Below are 13,257 nucleotides of genomic sequence, written 5' to 3' on the forward strand. Positions count from 1 at the left end.
GATTGCACTGTGATAGACTGCATCCAATTTGTTGAGTAGGGTATTGGAGGCTATTTTGTAAATGACATCGCCAAAGTCGAGGATTGGTAGGATGGTCAGTTTTACAAGGGTATGTTTGGCAGCATGAGTGAAGGATGCTTTGTTGCGAAATAGGAAGCCAATTCTAGATTTAACTTTGGATTGGAGATGTTTGATATGGGTCTGGAAGGAGAGTTTACAGTCTAACCAGACACCTAAGTATTTGTAGTTGTCCACGTATTCTAAGTCAGAGCCGTCCAGAGTAGTGATGTTGGACAGGCGGGTAGGTGCAGGTAGCGATCGGTTGAAGAGCATGCATTTAGTTTTACTTGTATTTAAGAGCAATTGGAGGCCACGGAAGGAGAGTTGTATGGCATTGAAGCTTGCCTGGAGGGTTGTTAACACAGTGTCCAAAGAAGGGCCGGAAGTATACAGAATGGTGTCGTCTGCGTAGAGGTGGATCAGGGACTCACCAGCAGCAAGAGCGACCTCATTGATGTATACAGAGAAGAGAGTCGGTCCAAGAATTGAACCCTGTGGCACCCCCATAGAGACTGCCAGAGGTCCGGACAGCAGACCCTCCGACTTGACACACTGAACTCTATCAGAGAAGTAGTTGGTGAACCAGGCGAGGCAATCATTTGAGAAACCAAGGCTGTCGAGTCTGCCGATGAGGATATGGTGATTGACAGAGTCGAAAGCCTTGGCCAGATCAATGAATACGGCTGCACAGTAATGTTTCTTATCGATGGCGGTTAAGATATCGTTTAGGACCTTGAGCGTGGCTGAGGTGCACCCATGACCAGCTCTGAAACCAGATTGCATAGCAGAGAAGGTATGGTGAGATTCGAAATGGTCGGTAATCTGTTTGTTGACTTGGCTTTCGAAGACCTTAGAAAGGCACGGTAGGATAGATATAGGTCTGTAGCAGTTTGGGTCAAGAGTGTCCCCCCCTTTGAAGAGGGGGATGACCGCAGCTGCTTTCCAATCTTTGGGAATCTCAGACGACACGAAAGAGAGGTTGAACAGGCTAGTAATAGGGGTGGCAACAATTTCGGCAGATAATTTTAGAAAGAAAGGGTCCAGATTGTCTAGCCCGGCTGATTTGTAGGGGTCCAGATTTTGCAGCTCTTTCAGAACATCAGCTGAATGGATTTGGGAGAAGGAGAAATGGGGAAGGCTTGGGCGAGTTGCTGTTGGGGGTGCAGTGCTGTTGTCCGGGGTAGGAGTAGCCAGGTGGAAAGCATGGCCAGCCGTAGAAAAATGCTTATTGAAATTCTCAATTATGGTGGATTTATCAGTGGTGACAGTGTTTCCTATCTTCAGTGCAGTGGGCAGCTGGGAGGAGGTGTTCTTATTCTCCATGGACTTTACAGTGTCCCAGAACTTTTTTGAGTTAGTGTTGCAGGAAGCAAATTTCTGCTTGAAAAAGCTAGCCTTGGCTTTTCTAACTGCCTGTGTATAATGATTTCTAGCTTCCCTGAACAGCTGCATATCACGGGGGCTGTTCGATGCTAATGCAGAACGCCATAGGATGTTTTTGTGTTGGTTAAGGGCAGTCAGGTCTGGGGAGAACCAAGGGCTATATCTGTTCCTGGTTCTAAATTTCTTGAATGGGGCATGTTTATTTAAGATGGTTAGGAAGGCATTTTTAAAAAATATCCAGGCATCCTCTACTGACGGGATGAGATCAATATCCTTCCAGGATACCCCGGCCAGGTCGATTAGAAAGGCCTGCTCGCAGAAGTGTTTCAGGGAGCGTTTTACAGTGATGAGTGGAGGTCGTTTGACCGCTGACCCATTACGGATGCAGGCAATGAGGCAGTGATCGCTGAGATCTTGGTTGAAGACAGCAGAGGTGTATTTAGAGGGGAAGTTGGTTAGGATGATATCTATGAGGGTGCCCGTGTTTAAGGTTTTGGGGAGGTACCTGGTAGGTTCATTGATTATTTGTGTGAGATTGAGGGCATCAAGTTTAGATTGTAGGATGGCTGGGGTGTTAAGCATGTTCCAGTTTAGGTCGCCTAGCAGCACGAACTCTGAAGATAGATGGGGGGCAATCAGTTCACATATGGTGTCCAGAGCACAGCTGGGGGCAGATGGTGGTCTATAGCAGGCGGCAACGGTGAGAGACTTGTTTTTAGAGAGGTGGATTTTTAAAAGTAGAAGTTCAAATTGTTTGGGTACAGACCTGGATAGTAGGACAGAACTCTGCAGGCTATCTTTGCAGTAGATTGCAACACCGCCCCCTTTGGCAGTTCTATCTTGTCTGAAAATGTTGTAGTTTGGAATTAAAACTTCAGAATTTTTGGTGGTCTTCCTAAGCCAGGATTCAGACACAGCTAGAACATCCGGGTTGGCAGAGTGTGCTAAAGCAGTGAATAGAACAAACTTAGGGAGGAGGCTTCTAATGTTAACATGCATGAAACCAAGGCTATTACGGTTACAGAAGTCGTCAAAAGAGAGCGCCTGGGGAATAGGAGTGGAGCTAGGCACTGCAGGGCCTGGATTCACCTCTACATCGCCAGAGGAACATAGGAGGAGTAGAATAAGGGTACGGCTAAAAGCTATGAGAATTGGTCGTCTAGAACGTCTGGAACATAGAGTAAAAGGAGGTTTCTGGGGGCGATAAAATAGCATCAAGGTATAATGTACAGACAGATGTATGGCAGGATGTGAATACAGTGGAGGTAAACCTAGGTATTGAGTGATGAAGAGAGAGATATTGTCTCTAGAAACATCGTTGAAACCAGGAGATGTCATTGCATGTGTGGGTGGTGGAACTAATAGGTTGGATAAGGTATAGTGAGCAGGACTAGAGGCTCTACAGTGAAATAAGCCAATAAACACTAACCAGAACAGAAATGGACAAGACATATTGACATTAAGGATAGGCATGCTTAGTCGAGTGATCAAAAGGGTCCGGTGAGTGGAGAGGTTGGTTGGTGATTTAGACAGCTAGCCAGGGCATCGGTAGCAAGCTAGCATAGGATGGAGGTCTGTTAGCCACCCCTTACGTTCCGTCAGTAGATTAGTGGGGTTCCGTGTGGTAGAGGGGATTAATCCAAATCACACAACAACAACAAAAATAAAAACAATAGATATAGTTATAGAGGCCCAAGAAGAAAATATAATAATAATAATTTAAAAAAATAATTTAAAAAAATAATAATAAAAAAATTGTCCGATTGTCTATTCAGATAGCAGCCGGTAAGACAGCTAACGGTTAGCAGGCCGCAGATGGGCGTTCAGGTAACGTCGCGACGGAGGAGCCGGCCGAATAACTCCTTCGGGTAGATAACGTCGGCAGTCCAGTTGTGAAGGCCCGGTGGGGCTCCGCGAAGGCAGTAAAACGGGTCCGGATAGGTGACTGCAGCCCAGGTGTGATTGATGGAACTCAGGAGTGATTGACGGAGCTTGCTAGCTCCGATGGTCACACGGATAGCAGCTAGCTAGCTGTGAGATCCGGGTATGAATGTCCAGGGACATGGAGAGAAAAATTGGTCCGGTATGTTCCGTTCCGAGCCGCGCTGCGCCGTACAGAACTGGCGATAGATTTTCGAGCTAAAGGATAGCTGATGACCACAAAACGATTTGCCAGTAAAGGAGCTAACTAGCTTCTGAACTAGCTTCTGGATTAGCTTCTGGCTAGTTTCAGGCTAGCTTCTTGGAGTTTCTGGCTAGCTTCTTGGAGGATTACAGATCTGAGGTAAATAATACTTTTTTATAAATATACATTGGTGAGGCGGGTTGCAGGAGAGTGTTTTGAAGATGAGTTGATGGAAAATAAAAATAAAATGTATGTGAAAAAGTTGTAAATATATATATATACATATATATATACAGGACACGACAAGACGAGGACAAAAGACGTCTGAACTGCTATGCCACCTTGGAGGATATCCAAGTGTCCACCTCTAGACTTCCCCTGTGTCCTGTGTCCACCTCTAGACTTCCCCTGTGTCCTGTTTCCACCTCTAGACTTCCCCTGTGTCCACCTCTAGACTTCCCCTGTGTCCTGTTTCCACCTCTAGACTTCCCCTGTTTGCTGTGTCCACCTCTAGACTTCCCCTGGTCCCTGTGTCCACCTCTAGACTTCCCCTGTTCCCTGTATCCACCTCTAGACTTCCCCTGTTCCCTTTATCCACCTCTAGACTTCCCCTGTGTCCTGTGTCCACCTCTAGACTTCCCCTGTGTCCTGTGTCCACCTCTAGACTTCCCCTGTTCCCTGTATCCACCTCTAGACTTCCCCTGTTCCCTGTGTCCACCTCTAGACTTCCCCTGGTCCCTGTGTCCACCTCTAGACTTCCCCTGTGTCCACCTCTAGACTTCCCCTGTGTCCACCTCTAGACTTCCCCTGTGTCCTGTGTCCACCTCTAGACTTCCCCTGTACCCTGTATCCACCTCTAGACTTCCCCTGTTCCCTGTGTCCACTACTAGACTTCTCCTGGTCCCTGTGTCCACCTCTAGACTTCCCCTGTTCCCTGTATCCACCTCTAGACTTCTCCTTTTCCCTGTATCCACCTCTAGACTTCCCCTGTGTCCACCTCTAGACTTCCCCTGTGTCCTGTTTCCACCTCTAGACTTCCCCTGTGTCCTGTTTCCACCTCTAGACTTCCCCTGTGTCCTGTGTCCACCTCAGACTTCCCCTGGTCCCTGTATCCACCTCTAGACTTCCCCTGTTCCCTGTGTCCACCTCTAGACTTCCCCTGGTCCCTGTGTCCACCTCTAGGCTTCCCCTGTGTCCACCTCTAGACTTCCCCTGTGTCCACCTCTAGACTTCCCCTGTGTCCTGTGTCCACCTCTAGACTTCCCCTGTTCCCTGTATCCACCTCTAGACTTCCCCTGTGTCCTGTATCCACCTCTAGACTTCCCCTGTGTCCTGTTTCCACCTCTAGACTTCCCCTGTGTCCACCTCTAGACTTCCCCTGTGTCCTTTTTCCACCTCTAGACTTCCCCTGTGTCCACCTCTAGACTTCCCCTGTTCCCTGTTTCCACCTCTAGACTTCCCCTGTTCCCTGTGTACACCTCTAGACTTCCCCTGTTCCGTGTATCCACCTCTAGACTTCCCCTGTGCGATGTATCCACCTCTAGACCTCCCCTGTTCCCTGTATCCACCTCTAGACTTCCCCTTTTCCCTGTATCCACCTCTAGACTTCCCCTGTGTCCACCTCTAGACTTCCCCTGTGTCCACCTCTAGACTTCCCCTGTGTCCTGTGTCCACCTCTAGACTTCCCCTGGTCCCTGTGTCCACCTCTATACTTCCCCTGTTCCCTGTATCCACCTCTAGACTTCCCCTTTTCCCTGTATCCACCTCTAGACTTCCCCTGTGTCCACCTCTAGACTTCCCCTGTGTCCTGTTTCCACCTCTAGACTTCCGCTGTGTCCTGTTTCCACCTCTAGACTTCCCCTGCGTCCTGTGTCCACCTCTAGGCTTCCCCTGGTCCCTGTATCCACCTCTAGACTTCCCCTGTTCCCTGTGTCCACCTCTCGACTTCCCCTGGTCCCTGTGTCCACCTCTAGGCTTCCCCTGTGTCCACCTCTAGACTTCCCCTGTGTCCACCTCTAGACTTCCCCTGTGTCCTGTGTCCACCTCTAGACTTCCCCTGTTCCCTGTATCCACCTCTAGACTTCTCCTGTTCCCTGTGTCCACCTCTAGACTTCCCCTGTGTCCTGTATCCACCTCTAGACTTCCCCTGTGTCCTGTTTCCACCTCTAGACTTCCCCTGTGTCCACCTCTAGACTTCCCCTGTGTCCTTTTTCCACCTCTAGACTTCCCCTGTGTCCCTCTCTAGACTTCCCCTGTTCCCTGTTTCCACCTCTAGACTTCCCCTGTTCCCTGTATCCACCTCTAGACTTCCCCTTTCCCTGTATCCACCTCTAGACTTCCCCTGTGTCCACCTCTAGACTTCCCCTTTGTCCTGTTTCCACCTCTAGACTTCCCCTGTGTCCTGTTTCCACCTCTAGACTTCCCCTGTGTCCTGTGTCCACCTCTAGACTTCCCCTGTTCCCTGTATCCACCTCTAGACTTCCCCTGTTCCCTGTGTCCACCTTTAGACTTCCCCTGTGTCCTGTTTCCACCTCTAGACTTCCCCTGTGTCCACCTCTAGACTTCCCCTGTGTCCTGTGTCCACCTCTAGACTTCCCCTGTATCCCCTGGCCCCTGTATCCACCTCTAGACTTCCCCTGTTCCCTGTATCCACCTCTAGACTTCCCCTGTTCCCTGTATCCACCTCTAGACTTCCCCTGTTCCCTGTATCCACCTCTAGACTTCCCCTGTTCCCTGTATCCACCGCTTCTCTGCTAGTGTGTCTATCAGTTCGAGGATGGGTGTTGCAGAATGTTGAATTATCCTGCTTCTGTCTTCTCAAATCACGCAAGTGTTGATAGGTTCACATGTTTTTACAAGGAAATGAAATATTCAGTTCCCAGATTCCCTGTCACAGTGTTCCATTACAGGGATTAGATGCTCACATTCAAATGGAGAGGAGCAACAGTTACATTCCTAGACAGAGGACTTCCTGTTGCTTTTCTGTTTCATCAAATAACAGGAAACGTACGTCAAGAGTTAAAGCATGTCCGTGTGAAGGTGAATGGTTAGTTTCTGTCAGCTTCTAGTTTTCACCTTCAGTGTCCTGTCTGATAGCATGGCAGGTCCAGCTGGAAGCTACCTGTACATAACAACGTTAGAGTCTGTCTTCAATGCCATGTCACTCTGCAAGGTTACCCTACAATGTTAGAGTCTGTCTTCAATGCCATGTCACTCTGTAAGGTTACCCTACAACGTTAGAGTCTGTCTTCAATGCCATGTCACTCTGCAAGGTTACCCTACAACGTTAGAGTCTGTCTTCAATGCCATGTCACTCTGCAAGGTTACCCTACAATGTTTAAAAGGCAACTCCCATTTGAAAACCAACCCTCTGAGAACTACCCAACCGCTCATAAATGGACCTGGTATCGATAATGATGAGACGTAATGTAGTGTGGCATGGCTGAAAACACACATGGAGTGGGTAGTGATGTCATCAGAAGGAGACAGTTAGTTGAGGGCACAGAGCCAGTATGAAGGGCATGTTTGTCTGTGGCAGTTCTAAATGTTCAGGTAGAATGTGGACATGTTTGGCAGTAATGGAGGAAGTGTCCTACTGAAACAGGAAGTTCACGCTGAGCTCAACAAGTCCCTGATGGTGTGGAGAGGTCAAAGGGGAATCCTTCTACTTCCCTGTACTGTAGTTCATACTGGACACGGAGAGGTCAAAGGTGAATCCTTCTACTTCCCTGTACTTTAGTTCATACTGGACACGGAGAGGTCAAATGGGAATCCTTCTACTTCCCTGTACTGTAGTTCATACTGGACACGGAGAGGTCAAAGGGGAATCCTTCTACTTCCCTGTATTGTAGTTCATACTGGACACGGAGAGGTCAAAGGTGAATCCTTCTACTTCCCTGTACTGTAGTTCATACTGGACACGGAGAGGTCAAAGGGGAATCCTTCTACTTCCCTGTACCGTAGTTCATACTGGACATGGAGAGGTCAAAGGGGAATCCTTCTACTTCCCTGTACTGTAGTTCATACTGGACACGGAGAGGTCAAAGGGGAATCCTTCTACTTCCCTGTACCGTAGTTCATACTGGACATGGAGAGGTCAAAGGGGAATCCTTCTACTTCCCTGTACTGTAGTTCATACTGGACACAAAACATTGTCAGTTAGATCATCCACTACGTCCCCTTTGCACCTCCTCAACTAAGTCATTATTTTTCTTTAAGGAGATAATATGCAAATGACAGATGACTCTTTTGGAATGGCTGTGACATCATAGTTTCTGTTTTATTTTGCTGTAAATGACCATGGAAATCAGCGAGGTATGTACAGTTCATCAAGCTCATATCCAACTGTTATATCAGAACGGGACGTCCCATCCTGATGTGGCCACGGAGTGTAATGCAGTATTACCTTTCCTATTGGAAAGAATATCACTTTATACCATTAAAATATCACACTTCCCTAAGTGTTTTTCTTTCTTAGATATATGAAGAAGACCTTATTTCTCCTCCTAGACTGAGACTAGACTGAGTTTACAGCTCGACAGACACAGCACTGCAAGGAGAACAAAAAGGTAATAAATGGACTCTTTAGTTTTAACGATCAGTGATGTTATTCCAGCAGTACCTGTCCTCTTCACTGCAAGGAGAACAAAAGGGTCATAAACAGACTCTTTAGTTTTAACGATCAGTGATGTTGTTCCAGCAGTACCTGTCCTCTTCACTGCAAAACAACTCAACATGTAAAATGGGATGTCATTTCATTTGACTTTCAGAGGTGAAATGGACAACACATTACAATAAATTATCCCCCCCCCCCACAAAAAATCAACCAAATATTTTCTTACCAGACTTGGCATTCCCTTGGCATTAAAGTCAATAAAAAAATTATACAGAATTGAGATCCAATATCCAGGGAAAGAGAGTTGTAAAGGCAGATTCAACATATCAGTTTATCTATCAGCCGGCAGTTTTACAGACCAGGGGATTAGTCTCCAACGTCATGACCCCCCACACACACCCCATCCCTCCCCACACAGGCCTCCACCCTCCCCCTGTCTAACAACTTGGTACAGTCCAGCCAGGTTATACAGCTACAGGCTCCTCCCCACACAGGCCTCCACCCTCCCCGTGCTTAACAACTTGGTACAGTCCAGCCAGATTATACAGCTACAGGCTCCTCCCCACACAGGCCTCCACCCTCCCCCTGCTTAACAACATGGTACAGTCCGGCCAGGATATATAGCTACAGTATGAGTGGGTGGGTAGCCAGACGGAGGGGTGGGCTCTATAGGTGGTCTAGGAGGATCGCATATCAGCGTTTTATCAACGTATCGGACTGATGGCCAGACTCTCAGGATCAATGAGTCAGACTAACAGGTACAAAAGTGTTCACCTCTCTCTCTCTGTAGGCTCAAGAACCAGGCCCCAGAGTTCCTCAAATACAGATCACAACAGCTCAATGCAACAGGGGCTACAGCGAGTTTACTACCCCTTCCATCCTGTCAGTCCCCATCCCAGCACCCCTTCAGCATTGGGACTTGGTATGTCCCCCTATGGGACATCTTTACACCGAGTAGATGTCTTCACTGACATGTTCAACCTCTCCCTGACCCAGTCTGTAAAATCTCCATGTTTCAAGCAGAACACCATAGTCCCTGTCTCTATGACCACCAAGGTAACATGTCTAAATGACTACCACCCCGTAGCACTGACATGTTCAACCTCTCCCTGACCCAGTCTGTAAAATCTCCATGGGATACTGGAGTTATGGAGGTAGATATGTATAGGGGGAAGGAGACAGGGATACTGGAGTGATGGAGGTAGATATGTATTGGGGTAAGGAGACAGGGATACTGGAGTGATGGAGGTAGATATGTATAGGGGGAAGGAGACAGGGATACTGGAGTGATGGAGGTAGATATGTATAGAGGGAAGGAGACAGGGATACTGGAGTGATGGAGGTAGATATGTATAGGGGGAAGGAGACAGGGATACTGGAGTGATGGAGGTAGATATGTATAGGGGGAAGGAGACAGGGATACTGGAGTGATGGAGGTAGATATGTATAGAGGGAAGGAGACAGGGATACTGGAGTGATGGAGGTAGATATGTATAGGGGGAAGGGGACAGGGATACTGGAGTGATGGAGGTATATATGTATAGGGGGAAGGAGACAGGGATACTGGAGTTATGGAGGTAGATATGTATAGGGGGAAGGAGACAGGGATACTGGAGTGATGGAGGTAGATATATATAGGGGGAAGGGGACAGGGATACTGGAGTGATGGAGGTAGATATGTATAGGGGGAAGGAGACAGGGATACTGGAGTGATGGAGGTAGATATGTATAGGGGGAAGGGGACAGGGATACTGGAGTGATGGAGGTAGATATGTATAGAGGGAAGGGGACAGGGATACTGGAGTGATGGAGGTAGATATGTATAGGGGGAAGGAGACAGGGATACTGGAGTGATGGAGGTAGATATGTATAGGGGTAAGGAGACAGGGATACTGGAGTGATGGAGGTAGATATGTATAGAGGGAAGGGGATACTGGAGTGATGGAGGTAGATATGTATAGGGGGAAGGGGACAGGGATACTGGAGTGATGGAGGTAGATATGTATAGGGGTAAGGGGACAGGGACACTGGAGGGATGGAGGTAGATATGTATAGGGGGAAGGGGACAGGGATACTGGAGTGATGGAGGTAGATATGTATAGGGGGAAGGAGACAGGGATACTGGAGTGATGGAGGTAGATATGTATAGGGGTAAGGAGACAGGGATACTGGAGTGATGGAGGTAGATATGTATAGGGGGAAGGAGACAGGGATACTGGAGTGATGGAGGTAGATATGTATAGGGGTAAGGAGACAGGGATACTGGAGTGATGGAGGTAGATATGTATAGGGGGAAGGAGACAGGGATACTGGAGTGATGGAGGTAGATATGTATAGAGGGAAGGAGACAGGGATATTGGAGTGATGGAGGTAGATATGTATAGGGGTAAGGAGACAGGGATACTGGAGTGATGGAGGTAGATATGTATAGGGGGAAGGAGACAGGGATACTGGAGTGATGGAGGTAGATATGTATAGGGGTAAGGAGACAGGGATACTGGAGTGATGGAGGTAGATATGTATAGGGGGAAGGGGATACTGGAGTGATGGAGGTAGATACAGTGTATCACAAAAGTGAGTACACCCCTCACATTTTTGTAAATATTTGAGTTTATCTTTTCATGTGACAACACCTAAGAAATGACATTTTGCTACAATGTAAAGTGGTGATATACAGCTTGTATAACAGTGTAAATTTGCTGTCCCCTCAAAATAACTCTACACACAGCCATTAATGGCTATACTCACTGTATACACCCATGTTATTACCTGGTACTCCCTGTATATAACCACGTTATTACCTGGTACTCACTGTATATAGTCGTGTTATTACCTGGTACTCCCTGTATATAACCATGTTATTACCTGGTACTCCCTGTATATAACCATGTTATTACCTCCCTGTATATAACCATGTTATTACCTGGTACTCCCTGTATATAGCCATGTTATTACCTGGTACTCCCTGTATATAGCCATGTTATTACCTGGTACTCCCTGTATATAACCATGTTATTACCTGGTACTCCCTGTATATAACCATGTTATTACCTCCCTGTATATAACCATGTTATTACCAGGTAATCCCTGTATATAGCCATGTTATTACCTCCCTGTATATAACCATGTTATTACCTAGTACTCCCTGTATATAGCCATGTTATTACCTCCCTGTATATAGCCATGTTATTACCTGGTACTCCCTGTATATAGTCATGTTATTACCTGGTACCCCCTGTATATAGCCATGTTATTACCTGGTACTCCCTGTATATAACCATGTTATTACCTGGTACTTCCTGTATATAGCCATGTTATTACCTCCCTGTATATAGCCATGTTATTACCTCCCTGTATATAACCATGTTATTAGCTGGTACTCCCTGTATATACCCATGTTATTACCTAGTACTCCCTGTATATAGCCATGTTATTACCACCCTGTATATAACCATGTTATTACCTGGTACTCCCTGTATATAGCCATGTTATTACCTCCCTGTATATAGCCATGTTATTGCCTGGTACTTCCTGTATATAGCCATGTTATTACCTGGTACTCCCTGTATATAGCCATGTTATTACCTGGTACTCCCTGTATATAGCCATGTTATTACCTCCCTGTATATAACCATGTTATTACCTGGTACTCCCTGTATATAGCCATGTTATTACCTGGTACTCCCTGTATATAGTCATGTTATTACCTGGTACTCCCTGTATATAACCATGTTATTACCTGGTACTCCCTGTATATAGCCATGTTATTACCTGGTACTCCCTGTATATAGCCATGTTATTACCTCCCTGTATATAACCATGTTATTACCTGGTACTCCCTGTATATAGCCATGTTATTACCTGGTACTCCCTGTATATAGTCATGTTATTACCTCCCTGTATATAGCCATGTTATTACCTGGTACTCCCTGTATATAGTCATGTTATTACCTCCCTGTATATAACCATGTTATTACCACCCTGTATATAACCATGTTATTACCTTGTACTCCCTGTATATAGCCATGTTATTACCTGGTACTCCCTGTATATAACCATGTTATTACCTGGTACTCCCTGTATATGGCCATGTTATTACCTGGTGCTTCCTGTATATAACCATGTTATTACCTCCCTGTATATAGCCATGTTATAACCTGGTACTCCCTGTATATAGCCATGTTATTACCTTGTACTCCCTGTATATAGCCATGTTATTACCTGGTACTTCCTGTATATAGCCATGTTATTACCTGGTACTCCCTGTATATAGCCATGTTATTACCTAGTACTCCCTGTATATAGCCATGTTATTACCTCCCTGTATATAGCCATGTTATTACCTGGTACTTCCTGTATATAACCATGTTATTACCTTGTACTCCCTGTAAATAGCCATGTTATTACCTGGTACTCCCTGTATATAGCCATGTTATTACCTGGTACTCCCTGTATATAGCCATGTTATTACCTTGTACTCCCTGTATATAGCCATGTTATTACCTGGTACTTCCTGTATGTAACCATGTTATTACCTTGTACTCCCTGTATATAGCCATGTTATTACCTGGTACCCCTCCACATTGACTCAGTACTGGTACTTCCTGTGCATATAGCCATGTTATTACCGCTTACAAGTACAGTTTAATTTGATTTCATAGAGGCACCATTCTGGTAAAGCTGCCTGGTAATCCTAATTCAGGCCAAAGAGGATTAGCTCCACCCCAGCCGAGCCATTGGCTAAATTTAGAGCAACACAGTGTCCACTCTCCATTTACCCTCCCCCTACATGCCTTAGCTCCACCTCCACATTCCCCACCCAGCCGTCAAGCCATCCACCCAACCAATCACATTCCACCATGAACACTGGCCCCAGCGTGACTGACGGGTTACTCTGTGTGGACCACTGCAGACCCAATGTAGAGAAATAACAATCTAGTGTGGAGAAAACATGTAGTTGTCAGTGATCTTTAGCAGTAGGTTGTTGTGTAAACGATGCAGTTCAACCGTCACAATCAAAGGCTATAGAAACTAGGCCATCAGCAAGGTGAATGTGGGGAATGTGATCTGAGCT

At 46.4% G+C, this 13,257-nt stretch overlaps 1 protein-coding gene across 1 annotated transcript in view; it reads right to left on the bottom strand.

Annotated features, from left to right (window-relative positions):
- Window positions 1-8,544, bottom strand: part of LOC116352978 (synaptic vesicle glycoprotein 2B-like) — a 58,233-nt gene extending 49,689 nt beyond the window's left edge. The window contains exon 1 of the mRNA XM_031820389.1: window positions 8,410-8,544. The gene's annotated coding sequence lies outside the window, so the exon portion shown is untranslated. The remainder of the gene's footprint in view (window positions 1-8,409) is intronic.
- Between the last annotated feature and the right edge of the window lie 4,713 nt (window positions 8,545-13,257).

Source organism: Oncorhynchus kisutch, unplaced genomic scaffold (assembly GCF_002021735.2).
Source record: "Oncorhynchus kisutch isolate 150728-3 unplaced genomic scaffold, Okis_V2 scaffold3334, whole genome shotgun sequence".
NCBI classification, from domain to species: Eukaryota; Metazoa; Chordata; class Actinopteri; order Salmoniformes; family Salmonidae; genus Oncorhynchus; species Oncorhynchus kisutch.